The 20149-nt window shown below is 45.0% G+C and overlaps 1 pseudogene; it reads right to left on the reverse strand.

The window, feature by feature from the left end:
* Positions 1-9628: 9628 nt before the first annotated feature.
* LOC134936843 (5S ribosomal RNA) lies at positions 9629-9748 on the reverse strand (annotated as a pseudogene).
* Positions 9749-20149: the final 10401 nt, after the last annotated feature.

The following is a 20149-nucleotide window of genomic DNA, read 5'->3' on the forward strand; positions in this document are numbered from 1 at the left end:
AGCCTTTTCAGTATGCCTTAGCACTGTGCCAGAGTCTAGTGCACATGCATATGTCTTGCAGCGGGCATTTTACTGATGATTTTCTAACTGCACATGCGCGATACACAGGGACAATGGCCACCATAACATTTTCCTAGTGATTTGTGCAGCGCTGCTGTTGGCAACACAGGAGGGACAATTATTCAAGAAATGGGTGCATGTTGTGTGGTGTGAGCTGCCCCGGACCTAAGGGCCCTTGCACCCTGCAGCCTAAACCTAACGTCCCCTGCATACATACCTTCCGTATCCTGGCTGTCGGGTTCTGTGGTCGGGATACTGAGGTTTTCTGAATTCCGACATCAGTGTTCTGGTGGGTGTTGGGATTCCGGCACTTGTATTTTAGCAGCCGGGATCCAGGCAGCCGGGATATTGAGCGTATCCTGGTGCAGAGGAAGCGAAGGAGACAATTGAGAGTGTGCTCTCCCGCCCTCCCCTAACCCTCTGCTCTGCACAGCACAGGATTTGCACAGTAAAGCGAGAAACAAATGGGCATAATTGGAAGAAAGAGAGTCCGTGAAGGCTTTGAGGTTAGGGCAACTACTGTCATTTACAGCTCCTGCACTAGGGGAGAGGTAAAGAGATTGTAACTGGAGGGAGGAACCTTCTGGGTCTTAGGGCCTATTTATAAAAAACATCTGCGGCTGTTTCTCATGCTAGCCACAAATATAAAGTATCACCTGAATGTATGTAGGAGGAACTGCAGCAGATATCTGCAATCCCACCGTTCCCGCTCTCGGCTGCATCATCCCTCATATATTTCTATGGGGGGTGGGTGGGAGTGCGATGCCTGAAGATTTGTAAATTTCCAGAAAGCGAAGTGGCAGTAGCCCGTTGTAACTTATGGGCTACTCACTGCATATGTAGTCGGCAGAGGGTTCCTCCGGAAATTACCGCCGTGCATGTGTGGTCAGCAGGACTCCGCATACGCAGTAATCCAGTTGCCACACTGAGCACATTGCCAGGCTCCCCTGTTCCTACAGGTGTTCACTAATACAAAGCGCTAGTACACCCGCATATTGCAATGTGATCTTGGGCACTAATATTGCGCCCAGATCGCATTGAATATGCAATTAATGTAGAGATGAGCGCAGTGGCGGAATGAGCGAGCGGTGGGCCAAGGTGCGACAAAATGCTTTGCCCCCCCCCCCCCATCCCATCCAAGTCCACCCCCTCACCCCTGGAGAGGATCTGGTGAGGGGGACCTGCTCAGGGCCAGAGAAATGGATACCTAGCAACAGTGCCGTAACTAGACATTTTAGCACTGTGTGCAAGAAACGGCATCGGAGCCCCACCCCTGCATGCAAAACAGGGGCAGTGCGCGCCGTAGGCGCGTGCAAAAATACATAGTGGTGTGGTTTCGTGGGGAAGGGGTGTGGCCACAAAATAATACCAATTCATAAAACGGTGCACAGTTGTATCCATTATTCAAATTATGCCGCACAGTAGCACCACTACACCAGGTAGAGACCCTTTTACACCTTATGACGGACAGATTCCTCTTTTTACACATTACAGCAGACAACGTCCCCTTTTTACATATTACGGCTTTTACACATTACGGCAGACAGCGTCCCCCTTTTACACATAACGGCAGACAGCGTGCCCTTTTTACACATAGCGGCAGACAGCGTGCCCTTTTTACACATAACGGCAGACAGCGTCCCCTTTTTACACATAACGGCAGACAGCGTGCCCTTGCTACACATAGCGGCAGACAGCGTACACTTTTTACACATAACGGCAGACAGCGTGCCCTTGTTAAACATAGCGGCAGACAGCGTACACTTTTTACACATAACGGCAGACAGCGTGCCCTTTTTACACATAACGGCAGACAGCGTCCCCTTTTTATACATAACGGCAGACAGCGTGCCCTTGTTATACATTACGGCAGAAAGCGTCCCCCTTTTTACACATTATAGCAGGCAGAATCCCCCTTTTTACACATTGCGGCAGACAGCGTCCCCCTTTTACACATCACGACAGACAGATTCCCCCTTTTTACACATTGCGGCAAAGATTCCCCCTTTTTACACATTGCGGCAGGCAGATTCCCCCTTTTTACACATTGCGGCAGACAGTCCCCCTTTTTGAAGAAAGAAAGAAAGAAAGAAAGAAAGAAAGAAAGAAAGAAAGAAAGAAAGAAAGAAAGAAAGAAAGAAAGAAAGAGAAAGAAAGAAAGAATTATACTTAGCCTCTCCGCTGGCTCAGGCTCCTCGGTGCAGCTTTTGGCAGATCACGATTCCCAGGCAGGAGAGAAGGAGGAGGAGGGAGCCGCAGCAGCGCTGTGTTATTGGTGGAGGCGCTGCTGCTGCTGTCCCTCTGCTTCACTATAGGCTGTTCTCGGAAGACAGCCTATAGTGAAGCAGAGGGACAGCAGCAGTGCCTCAACCAGTAGCAAAGCGCTGCTGCGGCTCCCTCCTCCACCTCCCTCCTCCTCCTTCTCCCCCGTACCGCTGCGCTCCTCTCCTCTCTGTGCGGGCGGCTGTGTGCTGCGGGCAGCGGTTGCCCGCAGCACACAGCGACATGTAATGAGTCAGTTTGACTCATTACATGATTTGGGCCCCTGGACAGTGGCGGGCCCCAGTGCAACGCACTGGTTGCACTGGCGGTAGTTCCGCCTCTGGATGAGCGGGTTCTGTTCACAGAGAACCGAACCCTACGGGACTTCACATCACAAGCCCGGTTCCGAGTCAGGCTCGGGTTTTCCCGCCTGACTCGGAAACCAGACCGAGGCAAAACGTCATCATCCCGCTGTCGGATTCTTGCAGGGTTTTGATTCCATATAAGGAGCCGCGCGTCTCTACCATTTTCACTCCAGTCTCAGAAAGTGTAGTGAGAAAGGATGTGTGGAAAGTGGGGTGGCAATTCCAGTGCTGTCTTGTGCTGCTCAGTCCAGTGTAGTGTCTTATGCTGCATCAGTCCAGTCAGTCCAGCGCCACTGCAGTGTCCTCAGTGTCTGTGTCTTGTGCTGCATCTGTCCAGTCACAGTGGTTGTGTCCTCTGCTGCCATATGTCCAGTGCTGTTGTATAAGTCCCTTACAGTGTTGCTGTGTTGTGCTGTATCTGTTCAGTGGTGGTGTATTGTGCTGGATCAGTCCAGTCACAGTGGTGGTGTCCTCTGCTGCCATATGTCCAGTGCTGCTTTATAAGTCCAGTCCAGTGGTGCTGTGTTGTGCTGCATCAGTCCAGTGGTGGTGTGTTGTGCTGCATCAGTCCAGTCACAGTGGTGGTGTCCTCTGCTGCCATATGTCGAGTGCTGCTGTATAAGTCCGGTACATTGCAGTGGTGCTGTGTTGTCCTGCATCAGTCCAGTAGTGGTGTCCCCGTGCTGCCGTATATGTCCAGTGATCCTGCTGTATATGTCCAGTGATCTTGCCGTATATGTCCATTGATACTGCCATATATGTCCAGCGGTACTACTGTATAAATCCAGTGATCCTGCCGTATAATTACAGTGATCCTGCCATATAATTACAGTGATCCTGCCGTATAAGTCCAGAGATCCTGCCGTATATGTCCATTGATACTGCTGTATATGTCCAGCGGTACTGCCTGTATAAATCCAGTGATCCTGCTGTATAAGTCCAGTGATCCTGCCGTATAAATACAGTGGTACTGGCGTATAAGTCCAGTCCAGTGATACTGCCGTATATGTCCAGTGATACTGCCGTATATGTCCATTGATACTGCCGCATATGTCCAACGGTACTGCCGTGTAAATCCAGTGATCCTGCCGTATATGTCCACTGATACTGCCGTATAAGTCCAGTGATCCTGCAGTATAATTCCAGGGATCCTGCCGTATAATTCCAGTGATCCTGCCGTATATGTCCAGTGGTACTGCCATATAATTACAGTTATACTGCTGTATATATATATATATATATATATATATATATACATACCCTGTTGCAAAGCGGATTACTGAGGCCATAACAACTATGCTGGTGTTAAACGTGCATCCGGTATCCGCCATTAGTGCAGTGGGACTGCAGTGCCAACCCTAGATGGGCCAGGTGTTTGTGCCGCACACTTTTGTCGCTTAGCTTAGTCATACAGCTACCTCATTGCCCTCTTTTACTTCTTGGCATGATGTGCCATTTGGGTACTATTTTTTTTTTAAGTGCCATCCTGTCTGACACTGCAATGCCACTCCTAGATGGGCCAATTGTTTGTGTTGCTTAGCTTAGTCATACAGCTACCTCATTGCACCTCTTTTTCATCTTTGCATGATGTGCTATTTGGGGCCTTTTTGTTACATCTGCACTCCTGTTTGACACTGCAGTGCCACTCCTAGATGGGCCAAATGTTTGTGTCGCTTAGCTTAGTCATATAGCTACAGTACATCATTGCACCTCTTTTTCATCTTTGCATGATGTGCTGTTTGGGGCATTTTTTTATATATATCTGCCCTCCTATTTGACACTGCAGTGCCACTCCTAGATGGGCCAATTGTTTGTGTCGCTTAGCTTAGTCATACAGCTACCTCATTCCACCTCTTTTTCTTCTTTGCATAATATGCTGTTTGGGGCCTAGTTTTTTTAAGCGCCATTCTGTCTGCCACTGCAGTGCCACTCCTAGATAAGCCAGGTGTTTGTGCCGCACACTTGTGTCGCTTAGCTTAGTCATACAGCTACCTTGGTGTACCTCTTTTTCATCTTTGAATGTGCTGTTTGGGGCATGATTTTTTAAAGTGCCATCCTGTCTGACACTGCCGTATAAGTCATGGGGTACTGCTGTATTAGCAGCCTCGGTGCACTTCTTTTCATGTGCTGTTTGGGGACTAGGTTTTTAAAGTGCCGTCCTGTCTGACACTACAGTGCCACTCCTAGATGGGCCAATTGTTTGTGTCACTTAGCTTAGTCATACAGCAACCTTGGTGCAACTCTTTTTCATCTTTGCATTATGTGCTGTTTGGGGGCATGGTTTTTTAAAGTGCCATCCTGTCTGACACTGCCGTATAAGTCCAGGGGTACTGCTGTATTAGTCCAGGGGTACTGCCGTATAAGTCCACCAATTGCAGAATTTTTGAAAAATGACAGGGGCGTGCAGGAGCTGCTGTCGGTGGACTGAAAAATTAGGGGCCACTTTCGACATTCAGCCACTGCATGCCACTACTAGATGGGTCAGGTGGTTATGTCACTCAGCTTAGTCATACAGCAACCTCGGTGCACTTCTTTTTCTTCTTTGCATGATGTGCTGTTTGGGGACTAGTTTTTAAAGTGCCCTCCTGTCTGACACTGCAGTGCCACTCCTAGATGGGCCAATTGTTTGTGTCGCTTAGCTTAGTTATACAGCTACCTCATTGCACCTCTTTTACAACTTTGCATGATGTGCTGTTGGGGCCTTTTTTTATATCTGCCATCCTGTCTGCTACTGCAGTGCCACTCCTAGATGGGCCAGGTGATTGTGCCGCACAGTTGTGTTGCTTAACTTAGTCATACAGCTACCTCGGTGCAACCTTTTGGCCTAAAAACAATAATGTGAGGTGTTCAGAATAGACTGGAAATGAGTGGAAATGAATGTTATTGAGGTTAATAATACCATAGGAGCAAAATTACACCCACATTTTGTGATTTTAGCAGTTGTTATGGTTTTTTCAAAAATCATCCAGATCCAAAACCAAAACAAGAAAGGATGGTTTTGGCAAAACCAAGCCAAAACCAAAACACGAGCGGGGAATTAGAACCAAAACACAAAACACGAAAAGTGCTCGCCGCACATCTCTAAATTAATGATAAATGGTCCCATTAAAGGGGATCGGTATGAAGAACCGACGGCCGTCAGTATACCGGATCCAAGCCACCGGTGTGTTGGCAACGGGTGAGAGCTAGCAAGCCCCTTGCAGGCTCACTGCGCTCGACACGCTGCGGGCACGGTGGCTTGCTGCACTCGACACATGTCATGTTCTCCTCATATTGTTGTCGTGGACACCCATAGAGGGAGAAAAGCCTGTGGTGCCAGGATTCTGGCGGTGGTATTTCACCGCTAGTCGGGATTCTGGCGTCGGCATTGTGACGTCCAGGATCCCGACTAGCAGTATTGCAACCGCTTCCCCATTAAAGAGCTGCAACAGAAAAGATAAATTCCTCAGTCACAGGCAGCATGTCCCACCTTTAGCACCAGGAACAGTTGCACTCCTATATACACTCCTTTTATACAGTATATACACTATATACACCAATGGCAGCAGCCACAGAGTGCTACACATTCTCTGACATTGTCTGCCACTAACCCAACTCCCACCTGGGAGCAGTTAACTAATACATCACACACAATTGTAATCTCTGTACCTAATTTTATTTTATATTCATGTTTAAGTGTAATCTCTGTCTGTTGTTTCTCCATATATCCACCTGCAATGTTAATTTCAATAATCATAACTATAACGTATGCATAGCCCTATGCCCTTAGCCTGTTTTGATACACCCTATTTACTATAAAACGGTTATGTAAAATCTGTTCATTCCAACTCTAAATGCCCAAAGAGATTAACCCCCTTTTGTGAGAACAGGAAAGCTTCACTTTCGGCTACAGACAGCAGGAACCACAACCATACGCACACAACACAATAAAGGCAGGAACACACTAGATGATTTTGAACCAATAAAGATAAAGATTTCCCTTGAAATTTCCCAGCTGCAGAATGAAAGATAAAGCGCATACACAATGAACGATATAGAGAACAACATCATTCAGTGACGTCACCCCTCCCATCCCCGAACATGCAGTCATGAAAGATATAGCCTAAATTGGACTCCACGTTCAGTTAATAAAAATAAATGATAATGACCCACGAGAGCGCACATCGCTCATACAAACATGACGATATGCATTGTAATATCTTTATCTTTATTGTGCATATCATCCACTTAAATCATCTAGTGTGTATGCTCCTTAGGGAGCACAGGGCCTTATTCATGGTTTGTTAGCAAAGCAAAAAAGCACACAACTGGGCAAAATCATGTTGCAACACAGGTGGGGCAGATATAACATGTGCAGAGATATTCAGATTTGGGTGGGTTATATAATATCCATAACTTCATAAGCCTGTTATGCGTGACCTAGCGTGCTGGAGGCGCACCTGCAGCCAAAGGGGGTGATGCCTTTACTAGAGGGTGGGGCCTCTGGTGGTGTGGGTGGAGCCTCACGGCATGCCCACCCTGTTTCATCATTTTTGGGGCATGCCCCTGGCTATCCCTCCATGCATTGTTAGATGCCACGCGCATACGCATGGCATCTAATCAGTGATCACCGGCTGTTTTGCGGAGTAGAGTAGCATTGATCACAGGCTTTCTCAAATGCCCCCCTGCCCGTGGGACACTGCGACCTGTAGGTGGGACGGCGGGATAATGTGTGAATAGCGGGACTGTCCTACTGGAATCGGGACAGTTGGGAGTTATGGTTATATTGCTTCTTGCAGGGTAAATACTGGCTGCTTTTGCATGTAGCCCACAAACGTTAAAAAGCATTCATTTGACACTATTTCGATTTCAGAACACACCCCACCTAAATCTAAATCTCTCTGCACATGTTACACCTGCCCCACCTGCAGTGCAGCATGGTTTTGCCCAGTGGTGTGATTTTTTGCTTTGCTAACAAACCTGAATCAGGCTCACAGCTCACAACCATTCCCTTGTATCCCTGAGATCTAGACCTAGCTGCTTGTTATAGTCAATACTGCGCTTGATGATAAAGTGAATATACTGTTCACATAATTTTCTTTGCCCTTTCAAAAGACAAGTTTGATTCATCTATAAAAACATACTGTATAATGCCTTGTGAATCTACATGCAGATACCTGGTTTTACTTTGTATGTGGAATAAAACATAAAACCTATGATATTAACTGTATAATTGTGTTATGCACACCAGTGCCAGCAGGAATGTACTGGTGTCTGAACGGTGAGGGATGCAAAACAAATGAACTCACAGACAGACTGGGGAATATGACATTACATACACAGAAGGTGATAGGGTAACAAAATAAACACAAAGTGAACAGAGAAGCCCAAAGGCTAAGAAACTGGGTGTCTCCCTAGTATTAGGAATGCTCAGATGGAAAGCGAGATGTAGTGATTTAATACGTAGAGAACCCGAAATGCTGTTGCTAAGGGCAACAGCAAAACCCTAAAGGGTTACCAACGGATGTGGCAGTAAATTCCTTGGTCAGAGATGGAATAATAGACACAAGGAGAGTCTCCACAATCCTAGTCCTCACTTGCAGTGCACTGGTTCAGCTTACTGCCACTAAACTGACACCTGAACACCTTGCACAGTGAGAAAGGATTTTGGCAGGCAAGTCTGAGAATACAGCCGCAAACTTGCTAGGTTCACAGAGTAGCAAAAGAACCCCAGCAGGTTAAACGACTGACTCCAGTCTTACTGCTAGGTCTGGATTGGCAGAGTGTAATACCAAATCCCAAGGCCTATTTGCAGTAAGCAACAAACAAATACAAAGTTTACACAGTACTAGCTAGCTTTCAGGAACTGACTAACCAACAAAGATTCAGCAGCATCTGCCTAACCTGAGAAGAGGGTTTATATAGCAGATGCTGTCCACGCCCCACTCAGACCTCACAGACCGTGAGCACAAAAACCAGCACCGGATCCCCTGCCGTGCACAGAGCCTGTAACCACTGCACAGCAAAAGACCTGAACCGGAGTATCAGCTACGCTCAGGTTACTCCGCTAGCACTTGTCTCCCGGTTGCCATGACGACGTGGCAGCACAGAGCAGGAGACCCTAACAAATTGTGGCTAGAGGAGGTTCGAAGCTACAGTATATAACATGCATGTGTGGATATTATTAGGGGCAAGTGGGGAATGCTGAGGGCATGTGGAAGATCTGATGGCTAAACTAAACATACAGTATGAGATGAGGTGGTCTAAGGGCAGGTGGGGGGACTAAAGGGCATTTAAGGAACGTGTGTGTTGGGCATTTAAGGGCATGTGCGGAGATCTGATGGCTTGTGGAAAGGTCTAATTGAAATATATTTATAGACTTAATAACTATGCATTATGACAGGACCCAGAATTACTGAAATAGGACAAAAACATTATTACAATTACAGGTCCCAGGGAATCGCATAAATTTTGTCTTGGTGCGACCACTGACAGTGATAGCACCACGGCAGCACTCAGACACTCTCTTGCTGAATTTTAATGATCAAGAAAAAACCAAAACAAAGAAGTGTTGGAAAGTAGACTCTTTTTTGGGAGCACTCTAATTCAGAGGGTGGCAATGTAATTTATTGATACTGATAAAACCATTTTTATTAGGTAACTCATAAAATAAGATTTGAGGAGTATCTGTGTAAGAGTATAGAAGCTTTGCGAAAATATGAAAAAGATTATAAATAACACGTGATATCCATATCACAATCTACCAGTTGCCGGAAATTAATAGCTGTGGTACCAGAATAAATTAAACATTGCACATTGAGACTCATGTAATATATTACCATCATTTGTTCAGCAGATATCCATTGTGGATTATTATAAATGCAGAGAATTAAATCATTGGTCATGTGAGAATCGAGTACCCAATAGTATATGTATAGGTGACACTGTGTTGGGGAGTCAATTTATTGCAGTACCAGGGTGTTCAGAGGTGGTCTCCCATCCTAGTACTAACCCGGCCTTTCACTGCTTAGCTTCCAAGGTCAGAAGAGATTGGGCATCTCCAGTGAGGTATGACCGCAAATATTGTACTCACCCTCTTGAGTCACCCAGGTATATGCAGCCACCTGGTTTAGTCGCCATGTGACATAACAGCCACAAATGAAATACAAGCATGGGTGACGGCCTGTTATGTGGGAAAAAAAAATTTGAGACCACACAACGTCCACAATTAGGACTTGCCTTTCACCGTTGCAAACAAATTTTTCAATATTCTTATGAAAACCAAGTACCCAATAATTTATGTGCAGGTGACACTATATCCATGGTGTTCAGAGGTGGTCACCCATCCTAGTACTAGCCCGGCCTTTCACTGCTTAGCTTCCAAGGTCAGAAGAGATTGGGCATCTCCAGTGAGGTATGACCGCAAATATTGTACTCACCCTCTTGAGTCATCCAGGTTTATAAAGTGTAACCGATAGAAATTAAAGATTTGTATATATATATATATATATGGTACAATGGTCAACAGTAAAATGAGATTATGTGCAGCCACCTGGCTTGGTCACCCTGTGACATATCAACCACAAAAAAAGTGTACATATGAGTGAAGGCTTATTATGTGGGAAAAATTCCTTGACACCACACAACGTCCACAATTAGGACTTGCCTTTCACTCCTAGAAAGCCCAGAGGGCACCAGAACGGCCGTATTAAGTTAGACCAATATATAAGTGCAAGATATAATTATACTGCACAGACTGCAAATATAGCAGTAAACTTTCAAAATAATGAAATGTAATTATTCACCCCTATGCACTAAACCAGACAATTGCTAAAATATTATTAATGCCTAGTGCCTGGAACCTGTAGTAAGTACCTGCGTTGTTATAGGAAAGCAGGCTTTGACTAGGTGCTTGTAAAAAACTTGCACAGTTTTTAATTACTTGAACCTGATGAGCACTGTGGGGGTCATTCTGAGTTGTTCGCTCGCAAGCTGCTTTTAGCAGCTTTGCACACGCTAAGCCGCCGCCTACTGGGAGTGAATCTTAGCTTATCAAAATTGCGAACGAAAGATTAGCAGAATTGCGAATAGACACTTCTTAGCAGTTTCTGAGTAGCTCCAGACTTACTCGGCATCTGCGATCAGTTCAGTGCTTGTCGTTCCTGGTTTGACGTCACAAACACACCCAGCGTTCGCCCAGACACTCCTCCGTTTCTCCAGCCACTCCCGCGTTTTTCCCAGAAACGGTAACGTTTTTTCACACACTCCCATAAAACGTCCTGTTTCCGCCCAGAAACACCCACTTCCTGTCAATCACACTCCGATCACCAGAACGAAGAAAAAACCTCGTAATGTCGTGAGTAAAATTCCTAACTGCATAGCTGATTTACTTGGCGCAGTCGCACTGCGGACATTGCGCATGCGCATTAGCGACTAATTGCTCCGTTGCGAGAAAAAAATAACGAGCTAACAACTCGGATTGACCCCCTAAGTTCAGAGCGTTTGCTGGAATATGCCGTTGTTGAATGAATGAGATTTCAGGAGAGAGACTGTCAATGATACCTGTGAAATTGATAATGACTTGCTATTAGTGTTTATAGCAAGTATAAATTATCCCAGCTTTGTATACCTTAATGTTGGAAAGAAAGAGGCAATAAGGTCCTTATGGTATTGCTGGCTGGGACAGTTTATCCAGTGGTGCTCTTAACCATAATATAAGAGTGACAAAGTAGCTCTAGTTAGAAATAAAGTATCTCTATTGTTTCAATTGTTGGTATACATGGTTATTAACCATGCATACAGTGCTCTAATGGCTGCTGATTGCTTAAAAAAATGTGTGCTGACAAGCTGAGTAATTTAGGTGCAGTTCACAAAAACGGGGTGCAGGGTATACGATACCAACTCCAGTCTTGATGCCGTCGCTGAGAGACCCGCTTGTCGCTGTGCCTGTGCTCCGGGGGCTGCAGCGGCGTGTGGCCGGAGTCTCACCGTTCGAGAAACGGAGCTTCGCGGCCGTTGCCTGGTGACCGTTCTAGGGATTCCGGCTGGTGCGGTCACGTGTGCGCCGTGTGAATTTTAATGATCACAGCGACTGTAAACTATGGAGGGTGATGGAGGAGAAGAGAGGCCTAGAGCTGAGTACACAATTAAGGATATGTACCGAGCACATCACCATGGAGGGATGTGCGTGTGTGTGGGGGGGGGGGGGGGGAGGGGGTATGGGAGCAACGTCAGGGACCATGCTGCATTCGGCATGGCCTCCGCTGGTGATGCTGCCTGTTGGCCCTGCATGTAGGGCTGATGGAGGATGTCACTGATGATGCACGGGAGTCCACATTGTCGGCGGCATAGTGGGTATACACTAGACGATGTACTCTAGTGTCTCAGCATAAATGTGAGGGAAGGAGCAGGGTGATGGAGAAGAATAGGGCTCAGGGTGTGAGGGAAGGAGCAGGGTGATGGAGAAGAATAGGGCCCAGGGTGTGAGGGAAGGAGCAGGGTGATGGAGAAGAATAGGGCCCAGGGTGTGAGGGAAGGAGCAGGGTGATGGAGAAGAATAGGGCCCAGGGTGTGAGGGAAGGAGCAGGATGATGCGGGAGAGTAGGGATGCTGGAGAGCAGGGCCCAGAGTGTGAGGGAAGGAGGAGGGTGATGGAGGAGAGTAGGGCCCAGAGTGTGAGGAAAGGAGGAGGGTGATGGAGGAGAGTAGGGCCTGGAGTGTGAGGGAAGGAGCAGGGTGATGTAGGAGAGTAGGGCCCGGAGTGTGAGGGAAGGAGTAGGGTGACGGAGGAGAGGAGTGGGTGGGGTATGAGGGAAGGAGTAGGGTGATGGAGGAGAGCAGGGCCCGGAGTGTGAGGGAAGGAGCAGGGTGATGTAGGAGAGTAGGGCCCGGAGTGTGAGGGAAGGAGTAGGGTGACGGAGGAGAGGAGTGGCCGGAGTATGAGGGAAGGGGTAGGGTGATGGAGGAGAGGAGGGGCCAGAGTGTGAGGAAAGGAGTAGGGTGACAATGCAGAATTGGCAGATGTCAGTGTATAGGAAGTCAAAGAGAGCAGTCACCAGGAGTGTAAAAAATATGCAGAGCGCATAGAATGGAGTTTAAAATTAAATAGTTAATACTAATAATAATATGTATAATGTTGTTTTGGTTCAGAGAACTGGTGTTATGTGTAGGTTGAAGTGGTGAGGGTTTGTGGGTTGCGGTGGGGTTCATTGTTTGGAGAAGGGCAATATTGTTAGGAGAAGGGCAATAAAACATTGATGTGAACTTATCTTTGTTAGCAATTAACAAGTGTGACATTGATTCACAATGTCCTTGGGAGTAATTAAAATGTAGGGTAACTACAATGTTGCCCACAAGTCTGGGCATTTTCCACATATTGGAGGAGGCAAAGGTTCATGCTATCTCTGGCTTTATTAGTGATGTGATCTATAGTAATTTTGTACCCTTCTAGCACCAGTTTTGACCCAGCAAATTGGCCCCCCATTCTGTGTCACTTCTGTTTGATAACCCCTCCCCCCCCCTCTATAGATTGTAAGCTCTTACAAGAGGGGCCCTCTTCCCTCAGTGGCTCTAAACCCAGAGGTGAAGCTTGCTTCTGACACCCGGGGCAAAGTGGCATCTTGGCACCCCCTAACCCTGTCTCCCTTTTTAACACATTATTATATGCCATCAGACCAATCCAGATGCCCCTTATATGTAGGCTTGCCATAATATCCCCTTAACCTGGCACACATATTACTTTCACAGGTTCTATGGCTGATTAAAACCAGGTGAAATGTAGGCTTGAATGCTGCCAAATCACACTTTGAGAAAGTTTTTATCCCTGTAACAGGAAACAACACCCCCCCCAATGGTTGAAACGAAATGTACCTCTCCAAGGTTATATTTTATATTTTCTCTACATTGAGTCTTAAGACTCTTGATGGTTTACGTCAATGTGTAATTGCTGTACTGTTGTTAACATTGGGGGTAATTCAGAGTTTGTCGCAGATGTGCTTAATTTAGCACATCTACGATCACTTTCACAGACATGTGGGGGGATGCCCAGCAAAGGGCTAGTCTGCCCCACCGCACAGGTACAAAAGCATAGTACGGCGGCCATGCTTTTGTACCTGATGAGTAGCTCCTTGGCAGTGCGCCGCATCCTGGGTCGCAGTGGCTGCGTGTGATGTCGCGCGCCCCCCCCCCCCAGTGGTCTGGACACGCCTCCATTGTCCGGACCGCGCCCCGCCAAAAGAATTCTAACACCATTGGCACGCCCCCTCCCACCCCGCGACTGCCTCTGCCTGTCAATTAGGCAGAGGCGATCGCAACCCAGAGATACTGATAGCATCTCACTGGGCTCCCGGGGTGCACACGCGCAGTGCGGCCACTGCGCGCACTCCACAAAAAGATTCAGACTGCGATCGCTGCCGCTGCAGTGATCCAGTCTGAATTACCCCCATTGTTCACTGTTGAAGAGAATGTCTATAATACTAAAAAGTTCACTTGCGTGTACTGTACTTGTTTTCCTCTTTCTTTTGAACTTCTCTCTTCTTTCTTTCCCCTTTCCTTTTTACCCCCTTAGCGGTGGACTTGGTGGCGGGTTATCTACGGTTTCCATAAACAAATATTGTAAAACAGATCTGGTAATTGCTCCTCCCAAAAGCGAAATTGGATGACGTCCGCACTTAATACTCCCAACATATCTACTGTCACCACTGCCTCTCACCTGCGTTTTCTTTCTTGGAATGTAGCAGGTCTAAACTCAGCTATAAAAAGAAAGAAAGTGCTCTCACAACTTAGTTAAAACCCATAATGCAGACATAATATTGCTACAGGAGCCCCATTAGGTAGAAGATCCATATACCAAATTGTCAGCTCCATGGATCGGGGATTGTGTGACAGCCCCTTATATTCGGAAAAAGAGAGGTGTAGCTATCATTATACACAAACGTTTAAACTATATTAATCATTGATACTATTATCGATCCTAATGAGCACTTCATTTTAAAGAGCATTAACATTTTTGCTGAGCTTTTCAACATACTCAACATATATGCCCCTAATGCGCCTAACTTTGACTTTTATACAAAAATATCCAATCTGTTAATGAAAACAAACACATCTAATCTTATAGTAGGGTGTGACTCATTTGATCATAGAACTTTCTATGGATAGATCTCCCCCACTGCCCTCATGTATAGCCTGTCAATAGGATGCGATCTGTTAGACCCATGGAGACTGTGGAATCACAACAGTAAAGAATATACATTTTATTCACAAGTCCACAATGTCTCTTCATGAATTAACCATATTTTAGTTAAAGATTCTCTGTCCCCCAGATTTCAGAAAGTGAAAATTGGCAACATTTTAATTTCTGACCATGCCCCAATAAGCTTTGATTTAAAACGTCAGTCCCCATACAGCAAAAACAACACCTGGCGCTTCCCTTTCTTCCTCTACTCTAATGATGATTTAAAAAAAATTATAAAACAGAAATGACAGATATATGCAGAAACAAATTAATCCCATTGCGGTGATCTGGTACTCTACCGGGCCGCCTCTAAAGCAGTCCTGAGAGGCCATATTATAGCATATATGTCAAGCAACATAAGGAACACAATGATAAACTGCAAAAGCTGAACCAATGTCTGAGAACAGCTTATCAAGCTTATTTAAACAACCGACAGACACTAATAAAAACAAATATGTCCAACAGAAACAACTCTTAGAGGCCTTATCTAAAGAAGCCCTAAAGAAAGTAGCCTACACGAGGAACAAATACTTTAGATGGGGAGGGAAGTCAGGCAAACTGCTAGCATACATGGTTTGCCAAGAAACCAAAAGTGGATATATTCCAAGATTGAAAAATCTAATGGTCACCTGACTTCTCAAATAGACATATCAGAGCAATTTCATGCTTATTTTTCTAAATTATATACTGCCATACTTGCGGCTCCTAAGACAGTTAGATCAATGTTGGCGAAAGTTAAACTACCCAAAGTAAATGAACAACAAAAATTTGTTAGAAGCAGACATCTCAGAGGGATAAGGGAAGCAATTCAAAAACTCAAACTAAACAATTCCCCAGGTCCAGATGGCTTTAGTGGGGAATACCGAGTAAAACCGAGTAAAACCGAATCCGCTCATCACTAGGGAATACTACAAAATAATGCGTGAAGAAATTAAACCTACAATCATGGATCTTTTTCAGGGTCTATTTAAAGTGAAAGCCCAATATCCAAGTTTTAATGAGGCACATACGATACTTTTGCCCAAACCTAACAAGGACTTAGAGCTAGTAGACTCATTTCGGCCAATAACACTCTTAAACTTACATTTTAAACTTTTATCACGCTTGCAATCAGTAATGCCTGATATTTTAACACACCATCATCTAGGCTTTACTAACTCAAGACATACTGTATTAGGCATTAGATCAGCTGTAACAGTGATAGTGGCAGCCAAATCTTCTAAACACCCTAATAATTTGTTACTTAGTCTTAACACAGAAAAGGCCTTTGATTAAATCTTCTGGTCTTACCATTGCAATATTTTCGCAAAAAGAGACTTTGGACCTTATTTTATTAACTTAATAAGTTTTTTCTACAATGATCCGAAAACAAATTAATAATCAAAAACATTGACCAAACCAGTTATACCATCAAGAGGAACCAGACAGGGATGTCACCTGTCCCCTCTTCTGTTGTTTAATTCCTACAATTGAGATATCCTGCTGCATATTTGGCTATTTTGCCAGAATTATTTAAATCTATGGCCCTCATTCCGAGTTGTTCGCTAAGAGTCATCGCATCGCAAATGTACGAAATGTAAGTATCTGCGCATGCGCAAATGCGTGATTACGCATGCGCGAGTACATACGTACGACAACTGTGCAAAATTACTTAGAAAAAAAAAAGCCGTAACTGGCAACCGAAAACGAGGAGTGGCGTGGGCGTTGCGGAGGCGCGACTTCGCAATGCTCCGACATGGGCGTGAAAGTGGGCGTACAGTGTGGGAGTATGCAACTCGCAATGGGCGTGTTTTTAGCAAATAAACATTGTCGCTGTTAAAACTAACATAGGAAACCGTAGCAACATTCACGCAGCAGCAGAGTAGGTCTGCAGTTACTCTACATTTGCGAAGTACTGGTACAAGTGTGTATGCAGTAATTAGCAGTTAATTGGATATCACATTCATCTGATGTCCAATTACTTGTTAATTAATGAGCAGATGAAAGTTACCAACCAGCAATTGTCTGAACACACATTACATGTTTAGTCTACTCACATAGAAATCTCACACACTGCCAAATAAGGGTTTTTTTTTTTTAAATTGTTGTGTAAGCCTTTTTAAAACTTGTTTTAATGTGTGTAAGACTCCCAAATACAAGCAAATGAAAATTTTTGTGAAAGTGTTTGAAATCTGCATAATTGTTTAAAAATAAACCAACACCAACATAATGCAGCATACACTTTAATTTAGGCTTAGAAGTCACAATAATATTTGATTATAATATCTGACAATGTTTGAAATGATGTCCTGTTGACCCTAGATATTTATAAAAAGCGTCGTGTCTGTTTACTTAATATGGACATTAAAGTGTGGTGCAAAGCATACCTTTTTTTTTTATTTTTTTCAATTTTTAAGGAGAATTAGCAGATTGGTCTACAAGTGTCTATATGCTGACCTAATCTTTCTGGAACTGCATTACCTGGAAGAAACTGCTCAAATTTTTGAAATATATTTTTTATTACTATATAATTTTTTGACAACATTTAAACATGGCTCCACATGAGTCGCACAGGCAGAGATGGACCAAGCAGCAAGCAGATGGCACTGACAATCATTAGATAGCAGAACTCAGTACTCTGCAAAAGTCTGCTTCTGACAAAAGTATATTTTTAAAGCATAAATAAAACATGACACACCCTGCCACACACACATTTTAAACCAAATGAGAAAGAATTAGGATCCACCACACAAACACAACAATACATAGCACACTAGTAAGAGGAAGATGGCTCTGGTGTTTATACACATAAACTCACAGGCTACAATACATCCAAACAGAAAGAATACATTTCACTAAGAGGGAGTTATCCATTCTGGTCACACAAGCCAACTCCAAAAATACAGAGAGGCAACATCAAAAACATGGGTGCTGCCCATCTGGAGAGACATCATTTTCTTCTTTTTCTCCCCGCCTGAGGCTGTTCTTCTTTGGAAGGTCTGCGGAGCGACCTTCGTTGGGCCTGCCCAGTGGGCTGTTCTTCCTGGGCAGGGGCAGGGGAGGGAGCCGATGTGGGTGGCTCTCTGCCACTGTGGGCAAGGGAGACAGCGATGGCCTGGAGCCCTTGCAAGATGTTATTTGCAAGGGTTTGGAATGAGGAGGCAAGTTGTTCTTGGCCCTGCCTGATCTCTGCCAGACCTTGGCAGAGTTGAGCAACACCTTGCTCAACACAGGTTCGGTGCTCAGTGAGCCGGACAGCTATCTGGCTTACCTCCCGGATGACCCCGTCTTGAAACCGATTTAGGCTCTCACCATACCTAGCGATTTCAAGCAGGATCTCCGGGATAGCAGAGGGTTGGGTGGGGGGGCCAGTAGGAACCTGCAGAGGTGGGATTTGTTGGCCCACACTGCCAGACTCACTAGGTCCCTCCACCTCAGCCTCAACCACATAACCGTCCTGTGACTCAAACGGATCACCCCCCTGTGCTGTGTTTTGTGGCAAGCAAATAGAAGAATGTGTGGGAAAAAAGTAGGATACAAAATTAGTTTATTATTATAAATACTGTCAAAATTACAGACAACTAAATGTGTAAACTTACCTTCCAAGTCATGTCCCGTCAGGATCTCAGGCAGGTCCGTGTCCATATGAGACACCCCTTGGCCCTCCTCATAACTGACACAGGGCATCGCCATCTCCTCCAAGTCAGTATACTCCACAGCGACAGGTGCTCCTCCACCTGTAGCCCTTGAGGCATTCCACTCCGCAGCCCTCTTTGCCTTCAGGCGGGATTTGAAGTCGGCCCACCTACATATGTATTGTGAAAGAGGGACAAAGTAGAGTCTTATTATTTGTCTAAGCTAATATATAGGACACGTGTTCTGCTTGTGTTTGCTAGACATAACATCACATGTAACTACATTTTTTAGTCAACTTAGCACAGAAAAAGGACTGTCAATATGCACTTACCGTCGTCTCACTTCCTGTGATGTTCTGACGACAGAGCCAACTTCATTCACAGATTTTGTGATGTCTCTCCAGATTCGTTCTTTTGAAGCAGCCCCCATGTTTTTTGGCCCTCTATGGATTTTGGACATGGCCTGCGTGACCAAGACACGCAACTCCCTCTTAGTGAATGCAGGCTGTCTTTTTTTCCGTCTGGAGGTAGCCTGTGAGGTTTCTTCTTGTTGGTCATCTCCATCTTCCTCCTCACTAGCAGCTTCTGTCTGTTGTGTTTGTGTGGCTAAAGTCAATTCTCCCTCAGTTTGGTCACTATGTGTGTGTGGCAGGGTATCCCCACTCAATTGTTGTGGTTCAGAAGCAGACATTTGCAGAGTACTAGGTCCTGCCTCAACATCCGCAGAGGCGTATTCCAACAAGCGCCGTTGGCACTCTAGGCGTTTTTGCTGCAATGCCATCTGCTGCTCTGCAATGCGGTCTATCTCTGCTGCGATTTGCTCACGAGAAGCCATGTTTGTGATGACGTCTGTACGCCGAGGTGTGTGCGCTTATATACCTACGTGCGAATCGTTAATTCACACAGCTGTACACTGTTATTCTGGTTAATGATTGCACTGCTTATTTAAGGGCCTACTTTGCACGCTGTGAGTGTAGGTAGTTTGGAGTTTCAGTTGTTTGTTGGCTTGTGCGTGAAGGTGCTTGTGGAATTTGCAGAGTGAGTAATTGTCAAGCATACCTTTGTCATTTTGTTTGCGTTTTGAATCTAGACAGTGTTGCATTTGTTATGCGTTTTTTCGTTTGTGAGTATTCTTGAATTCTTTTTTTTTTTTTTGTTTTGTTAAAAAATTTTATTAAAAATTTATTGTTTTAAAGATTTTAAAAACATAACTATTTTGCAAGTCCATTTGTGAAAATAAACCTGTGCTTCTTTGTTTTGACTGTCATTTGTGTTCTCTTGTAGGTGTTTGCTTTTGGGAGAAATATCCCTGGTTTAATTTATTTTCTGGGTGTGCTACTGAACACCAAGTCTTTCATTTTTTTTGGAGCAGGTAAGTGCCCTTGGCCTGTGTTGGTGCCTGTTTGTTTTAATGGTCTGTATGCTGTTTTTTGACTGTCATTTGTGTTCTCTTGTAGGTGTTTGCTTTTGGGAGAAATATCCCTGGTTTAATTTATTTTCTGGGTGTGCTACTGAACACCAATTCTTTCATTTTTTTTGGAGCAGGTAAGTGCCCTTGGCCTGTGTTGGTGCCTGTTTGTTTTAATGGTCTGTATGCTGTTTTTTGACTGTCATTTGTGTTCTCTTGTAGGTGT

Source organism: Pseudophryne corroboree, chromosome 1 (assembly GCF_028390025.1).
Source record: "Pseudophryne corroboree isolate aPseCor3 chromosome 1, aPseCor3.hap2, whole genome shotgun sequence".
Taxonomy (NCBI): domain Eukaryota; kingdom Metazoa; phylum Chordata; class Amphibia; order Anura; family Myobatrachidae; genus Pseudophryne; species Pseudophryne corroboree.